An 8,148-nucleotide genomic window follows, 5' to 3' on the forward strand; every position below is an offset into this window, starting at 1 on the left:
ATGAGTATTCACCATGTTTGTCTCTGTGTCTGAGTTAACTTGTTCAGAATGTTTTTTTCTAGTTCCACACATACACATACAAATTTCAAGATGTTTTTATTTTTTTTCTCTGATGAGTAGTACTCCATTGTGTAAATGGAGCCATTCTTCAGTTGAAGTGCATCAGGTTATTTCCAGGTTTGGGCTATTATAAATAATGTTGCTATGACAAAAGTTTAGCAAATTTCCTTGTGGTGTGAGTGTGCATCCTTTGGGTATATGCCTACAAATATTATTGTGCAGTACTGGAGAAGGTAATTCCCAATTTTCTGAGAAACCACCATAATTATTTCCAAGGTGACTGTTTAAGTTTTTTTTCACACAAGCAATGCAGGAGTGTACTTCACATCCTCTTCAGATAAGCATCAATTGTTATAATAGCAACAAATAACATAAAATATCTTGGAGTAACACTAACCATTTTTATTAAAATTTCAACAGAAAATTTTCACCATTCTTTTAAAATTATATAAAGACAACTAATGGCCCTTTATAAATTTCTTCCCCTCATAATGCCATAATGTAAAAGATGATTATATGTTAAACATTTTGGTAATAATCATTGATAGTAGAATTAATTTCTAAATAGTCTTATAGCAAATGAAAAATTTTAGCCAACATAAAGATTTCCTAAATGAAAATAGAAGTATATATTTTCTATGAAAAAAAATACTATAAAAGTTTTAAACACATTCAACTAGTATAGACAAAGGTTCAAAACAATCATTTTAGACAATGAAATGGCTTTTTAAAAATCCGTTGCCCTCTATATTCTGCAATAATTAAATATAAGTATTATACTTTGCAAACAGAGAAGTCTAGTTCATAGCACACAAATGGAAAATAGACTTAATGAGGCGTGGTTGGGCTCTGTTAGCAAACGAATTATATTTTCACTCAAATTCTTTACTTTTATCTTAAGATATAGTTTGTAATTTGTTTTAGAACTTGTTTACTCAAGCAACAAATCTATTAAAGTTATTGAAAGACAGGAAAACACAGACTTTGATTTAAACCAGTAAAAAAAAATAAGTTTAGAAACAGCTTGCATATAAAGATGTTAAATCATTGTGCTGAGACATGATCAATGCTACCACATTTTTCAATTTTTTTTTTGTGTATTTAATTAATACATTTGTTTTCTCCAGCACCTAGCCATCTACTTCCATCTGGTAACACATTACACCTTGTTTTATTTCTTAGAAACAGAACAAAACATTTTCCATTATATGTTACTTTGAATAAAATGTTTTTTTTGAGTTTTTCATTCTTTCTTAATTTCAATTTTCCATTATGTGGAAAGGGCTGAAAAAAGCAGGAAAAAGAGAAATAGCCCCTGCTAGTTCTGTTAGGACCTCCACAAAGAGATCAAGAAAGTCCACTGCAATGTATATACAGAGAGCCTATGTCAGTCCTATGCAGACTCTCTGGTTTTCAGATGAGTCTCTGATACCCCGTGAACACAGGTTAGTTTATTCTATGGGTTTTCATTTGTTGGTCTTGAACTTTCTGGTTCACTGTCTATAGCAGGATTCCTAAGATCAACCTAAGGTTTGACCATGGGTCTCTGTATCTGTTTCCATCATTTGCCGGATGAAACCTATCTTATGACAATTGTGCTAAGAACCAATCCATGACTATAGCAGAATATAGATTCACTGACTTTTTAAAAATTCTGTGACTCAATATAAAGATTTTCTGGAGGGTACCTCTGTGAGCCAGAAAATAAATAGAAGATAGATAATTTAATTTAGTTCATTTGGTCTATAATTTTTATTACTACACACTCTTTTATTTTATGTTTCAGGGTAAAATAACTTCCTCTATAAAAGCACATTATTTAAGATAATATTAGAAAGAATTTCATTAAAAAATGAAAATATAATTGCTTAGTCCTCTCAGTTCTCTACATGAAAAAATATTATGGAAGAATATCTAAGCTTTTAATCTCTAAATTAATTTCCATGAAAATATATCTAACATCTGAATTGGAAATTAAGGAAAAGAAAGCTGAAAGAAATTGTTATCAACCTCTTAATAATTGGGATATGTTTATCTACTGCATAGCACTGATCATAGGACAATACTGCATGTAAATCACAAATGTTAAAAGACTATAATGAAAATTGACTAGGGATAAATGACAAATATGAACAAAAACATCCAATTTATTATCATTGTCATTGTATTCCTGCCCAAGTGAATTTAATCCTTGTATATCAATTTAGGAAAACTACCAATGTATTCCATGTTAAATTTCAATTATAATTATATCATTTTTAAGAGTTCGTGTTAATAAAAATTATATGTTATAATTGCCTCATAATTGATCTAGTTTCTATAGTTGCTGAACATCTATTTAAATAATCAGTAATACTGTCTTATTCCTCAAAGAGACCTAGTGTGATTTGTTTCTGTCTAGTATGTCCTTAAATATTATTATAGATTTAATCTATGATTTCTCTGTTTGCAGTGCATTTTTATTATTTGATTCTCTATAGAAATCTTCCATTTTTATTAAATATACTGTTATGTGTAAAGGACTATATACTTTTCTTTGATCTTAAAGTGATGACAGGATGTTCAAGGGATCAGTACGAATACTGTCTTCCTGGTTTGCATAATTGTAAATCATGAATTTTTGTTCAATATTAACGAGTGAACCCACACCCTATATCTGTTATTTTTAATGTTCATTTGTTGATATAGCAGCACAAAAGGACTAAAATGGCTAATAAGTAAAAAAAAAGAAAGGATTATAAGGTATTTTATAATATTTTAATTTTTTAAGTCCTTTGAGCATCTTTACTAAATAAAAAAATTTTCAATATAGTTGAAGTAGCAAAAGTTGATGTTTGAATGTGTGATAATTAACACATTTGATTACCTTTTCAGTTCATGTTGACTCATCCATAGATGCACATATGTGTATGACTCTATTATGTTCTTATATGTATAGTGCATGTGTAAATATGCTTCCTAAACAGAACTCAATGCCATACTATAAATTATTAAAATAATATAAATAGTTTCTTCTTAAAATGTGTAATATATAAAACATTCCATGCTTACCTAATGATTTACAATGTTGATCTTCACTAATCTGAGAATTGCATTAACCCCTCAAAGAAGATCCAAGTAAGAAATGTGAAAAATCAAAGTTTCAAGGGACTTAAATTTCACTCATCCTTGGGTTCTTGCAATTGACTTTTGAGTCTTTATCACTGACAAGTCTGTTATTACATATTAAAAATGACAAAGACAACTACTAAATCTGCTCTGATGGCCAACAGAAGAGCTTCCTTTACTGAGTCTCAGTACTTCATGTAATCCCATTTGACAAATGCTCCTTCAGTTTAGATTCTCTCCTGATAAAAAAATAACTTTGATTTTTAAACGCCAAAGATTACATGACGTCAACAACGTAATCCCTGCTCTTTGTGCTTGTAAAGCAGTCATACTTGAAGTAAAACGTGTGTTCATTTCAGATTTAATTCAAAGGATATCAAATCCAAATATTTTTAGAAGTTTAATGTAATTTAAATTCTGATAACATTGCCATTTTTTTCTGTAATTTGTACTCAAAGTAGCACTCTCAACATCAGATTTTTTTTTCTACCTTAGTCCTGCAAATACCAATTAGTGTTTTTTTATTTTATTTGTGAAAATGTATTATCGAAATTTTTAGTAAATTTCTAATCAAAAACAGTATCAACAAAAGTAAGAAAAATCATGAGTACTGATGTTAACTAGATTTGCATCTCATAAATATATTATTTAGCACTTTAATAAAAACCCATCTTATAAATTGTGTTCTTACTTCCCTGAGTGGTAACATTTCATGTTGAAATATTTAAACTTTTCCTAGCATTCCAGGGAAATGACATTTAAAATATCTTCTTTCTTTCTATAACTACTAATTTATTTTTTAAATTATATTTGGTATTTCTTTTCAAAAAGAAATAATCTCCTTAAGAATTTTATACTATTTTTAAATCACATTGACAAGCCTTTCCCTACTCTTCACAGATCCAACACCCAGCCCAATCCAAACAACGTTCTTTTTTTTTTTTGTCTTAAATAAAACTTAAAAGACAAATTTGTGTGTCCAAAAAAAAATTTATACATGTGATCTTGCTTTGGACAGTGAAAAATTTATCAGGGCAATACTACTAGACAAAATAAATAAATAAATAAAAAGAACATTTGCCATTTTCTATTAACTCCAAAGCAGGAAGTGGTGTTTCACGTTTAAGTGACAACTTAATGATGGGATTTGGTAATAAAGTACTTAAGCATGATGTTAAAGCTGCTGTAAGTTAATTTTTTGCAACTGCTCTGCTCTATTGAGAAGATATTACGTCTTTCTAGCAGTCCTAGTTTCTGTTCACCTAAGTTGATTTAAATTATTTGTATAGGAAACTAAAAGAAATGACATGAATGAAGGTCACAAAGTTACAACTTTGATAAACAAGCATTTGAGATCTTTTTCAAGAGTATGATAGTATCAGCAACAATACATTTTAGAATTTATCAGGAAAAAAGGTACAAATTCAAATATTCTTACCCTACAATTATATATGTAAAATTAGATAGACAATTATCCTAATTATTACATTTAAATTCTACAAAAATATTCTTACATTAGTTAATATATATATATATATATACAACTTTATTTGACTTTGATACCTAACTGAGACTGAGAATAAATAAAAATATATAATATATATGTACAAAATAAAACACAAATTATAATGGAAACAAATTACCTAGTTGGGTTAATTTAATTGGAAGCAGATTTGTTGAGCTGAGTTTGAACATCTATAGACATTAGTTGAAAGACTTTAAAATATGGAAACAAACTATATCATATTTCATAACATACTTTAATACTTACTTTTGGTTCTTAGGTCTTACATCTAAATATAGAGAAACGAATGGAACAGGACAATTCATATCATCAGGGAAGTATATATCTTAATTAAGGGAGCCATCTTAGGGTTGGCAAGAGACTTGAACCTAGAGGGACTCCCAGGTGCCCAGGGCAATGTCTTCAGTTAGTTCCTTGGGCAGCTAAGAATAGGGAACCTGAAATGGCCCTATCCTATAGCCATACTCATGAATATCTTGCATATCACCATAGAATCTTCATCTAGCAGTGGGTGGAGATAGAGACAGAGACCCACATTGGAGCACCAGAATGAGCTCCCAAGGTCCCAATGAGAAACAGAAGGAGGGAGAACATGAGCAAGGAAGTCAGGACCACGAGGGGTACCCCCACCCACTGAGACAGTGGGGCTGATCTATTGGGAGCTCACCAAGGCCAGCTGGACTGTGACTGAAAAAGCATGGGATAAAACCGGACTCTCTGAACATGGCGGACAATGAGGGCTGATGAGAAGCCAAGGACAATGGCAGGGGGTTTTGATCCTACTTAATGTTCTGGCTTTGTGGGAGCCTAGCCAGTTTGGATGCTCACCTTCCTAGAACTGGATGGAGGAGGGAGGACCTTGGACTTTCCACAGGGCAGGGAACCCTGACTGCTCTTTGGACTGGAGAGGGAGGGGGAGAGGAGTGGGGGGAAGGGGAGAGAAGTGGGAGGAGGGGGAGGGAAATGGGAGGCTGGGAGGAGGCGGAAATTTTTTTTTCAATAAAAAAAAGGAAAAAAGAAAAAAAGAAAATTACTGCTGCAAAATTGTAACATTGACCGTATATTAGAATCAAAACTTAAAAAATATTATAATTTTATTCATTAAAGCTGTTTTTCATAGTTTTCTTGAATATTTTGGAAACATTCATATGTTTTAGTATGTTATCATTTTAAACATTAATGTATTTATAGCCACTTTTTGAAAATATATTGTTAAGTAGTAAATGTAATGCCTCTTTTTCTAAAACTACCTCCACATCAAATCCCTAATTTTTCAGCCGTTTGAGAACTTAAACAAACATTACAAGACATTCCTATGAAACATCTAAGGAGCTGCAATGATGATAAATACTACAATGATATTCGTATTTTAAGTTGTCACCTCTCTAGGATGTATTGGCTATCTGTCTTAGAGTGTTTTAACTAAAACATTTGTCACTAAAACAAAGTAATGATACAGCACTGTCTTCAGTCTTCTTCCTCATCTAGCACTGCTTACATTTTGTATACAAGACATCAAATCAATGTTAGGATGTAGCCTGAGAACAGAGGAAAGCAATTTACATTTAATAAGTGAGAAAGTACACACATAATGGCAAATGTCACAAAATAAAGTAATGGGTTCTGAAAGTGTTGAAAAATGCCTCAACATTTCTTTTCAGATAGTCACCATAAAAAGTGTGTATAAGTAGTGTTTTTAAAAAATATATTTCTTGCAAATAATGACTACAGAAAATAATCGAAGTCATTCAGATAAGTTGACATATTTGGGACTTTGCACATTTCTGAAATATCTAACATATAGTGTATTCACCTAAGACTTTCCAATACATGAAAGCATAAATCTTTTTTATTGAAAATGCAGAGGGTGTGGTTGAGATAGTGACAGTTATAGAGTGGTCCTGGTTGTGATTAAGGCCTACAGTTAATCTATTAAAAAAATAACAAAGTCTTATAAAAGACAAATCTCTAAGAACATAGGAAGGAGCTGAAGGAAAGAATATAACTTCCCAGTTCTATCAGAACTATTAGCTGTGTATTAAGGACACATGTCAGTACAACACTTGTCTGGGATCTAGAATTACCTTCCAAAATAATGAGAAAGGAAAGCATTCACAAAAAAAATGACAAATAAGATCTAAAAATTAGGCTACTTAACTGACAAATAAGGTATAAAAATTAAGCTACTTAAATTTTCCCATTTATGCCATACTTACCAGGCAAAGAAAATACTATGACCATAATGGTGTTTTTTTTTCCAGGGTGAGGCTTATCCATTGCCCTCTGAATGTTCAGATCTCTGTGATTTCCCCAAATTCAGAAAGCAGGACTGCAGAGTTTGTTGTAGTAGTGGAATGTGGTGAATATTATTTTTAAATTAAGGAGGACTACTATACAATTTTCCTCTCATGTTTATTCTGTTTTTGAGTTTGGTATTTAATGTCAGTGATTTTTTTCCTTCTATTTTGTAGAGAACAATGATAAGATCTGGAGACAAGAGTTCTTAAAATTAATCAAATAATTGCATTTACACATTTTAAAATGTATTCAAGGAACTTGATGTCTATAACATTTGTAGGACAATTTAAATTTTACTTTCATTTGGGATAAATTTTGCTAATGCATAGAGTGGCAAATATTAATATTTTGCAAATGTCTGCTTAGCCCTGCATGGTCTCCATTTACAACCTTTTGGCATTCCAAAATTTCACAAATTGCACTATTTTTGCTTTCTCAGACTTGCTGGAAATTTAGCAGCTTTATTGATCTTTTCTCAAAGATCCATGATTTGTGTTCATTGATTTTGTCCATTGCATTTTCCTATCAATCAATTGATTTTGCTCTTGCCTTTATAATACACTTTAGTCACATTAGGGTTTAATTTGTTCTTTTCTTGCTAAACAGATTAGAGTAGATTTTACACAAAATAGTCTTTTTCATATTCTAATAATTATAAAATGCTTTAATTACCAGAAAAATCAGTTGATACACATTTCAAAAGTATTTTAGCTATATTTTTAATTCCTTTTCCGTTTGAGTGATTTTCTAGTTTTTTTCCAGGCTTCTGTTTAACACAGATTACTTGGAAACAATTTAACGAGCTTACATGCATTTGATGTATTTCATCCTATGTTTTTGTATATATTTCTAGTTTTATTTTATATAGCTACAATGATTTTGAGTGAATACCACATTTAATATACTTAGTAATGTATTTAGAGGACAGACAATAACCTCAAATTAGAGATAGTATTCCAGACAACAAAGGAATACTTAGAGTAAAAGAAATGATCTTCCGCAGAATAAAAATATACCTATTAATTCTTCAAAATTTACTGGTGAGCCATGAAAACATGCATATCAATAATAATACATAGACTGAATAAGTTATAATTAGGAATATATAGATATGTAAATATATTTGTATTAACTACTAATGAAAACAAAGAACATAA

At 30.7% G+C, this 8,148-nt stretch overlaps 1 non-coding gene across 1 annotated transcript; it reads left to right on the plus strand.

Moving 5' to 3' along the window:
* The first annotated feature begins 6,901 nt into the window (after positions 1 to 6,901).
* Positions 6,902 to 7,065, plus strand: LOC121462464. The gene has a single exon (XR_005976324.1). It is a non-coding gene; the product is annotated as a U1 spliceosomal RNA (small nuclear RNA).
* The last annotated feature ends 1,083 nt before the right edge of the window (positions 7,066 to 8,148 follow it).

Source organism: Microtus oregoni, unplaced genomic scaffold (assembly GCF_018167655.1).
Source record: "Microtus oregoni isolate MIOR12 unplaced genomic scaffold, Mior012 000024F_ref0000369, whole genome shotgun sequence".
Taxonomy (NCBI): domain Eukaryota; kingdom Metazoa; phylum Chordata; class Mammalia; order Rodentia; family Cricetidae; genus Microtus; species Microtus oregoni.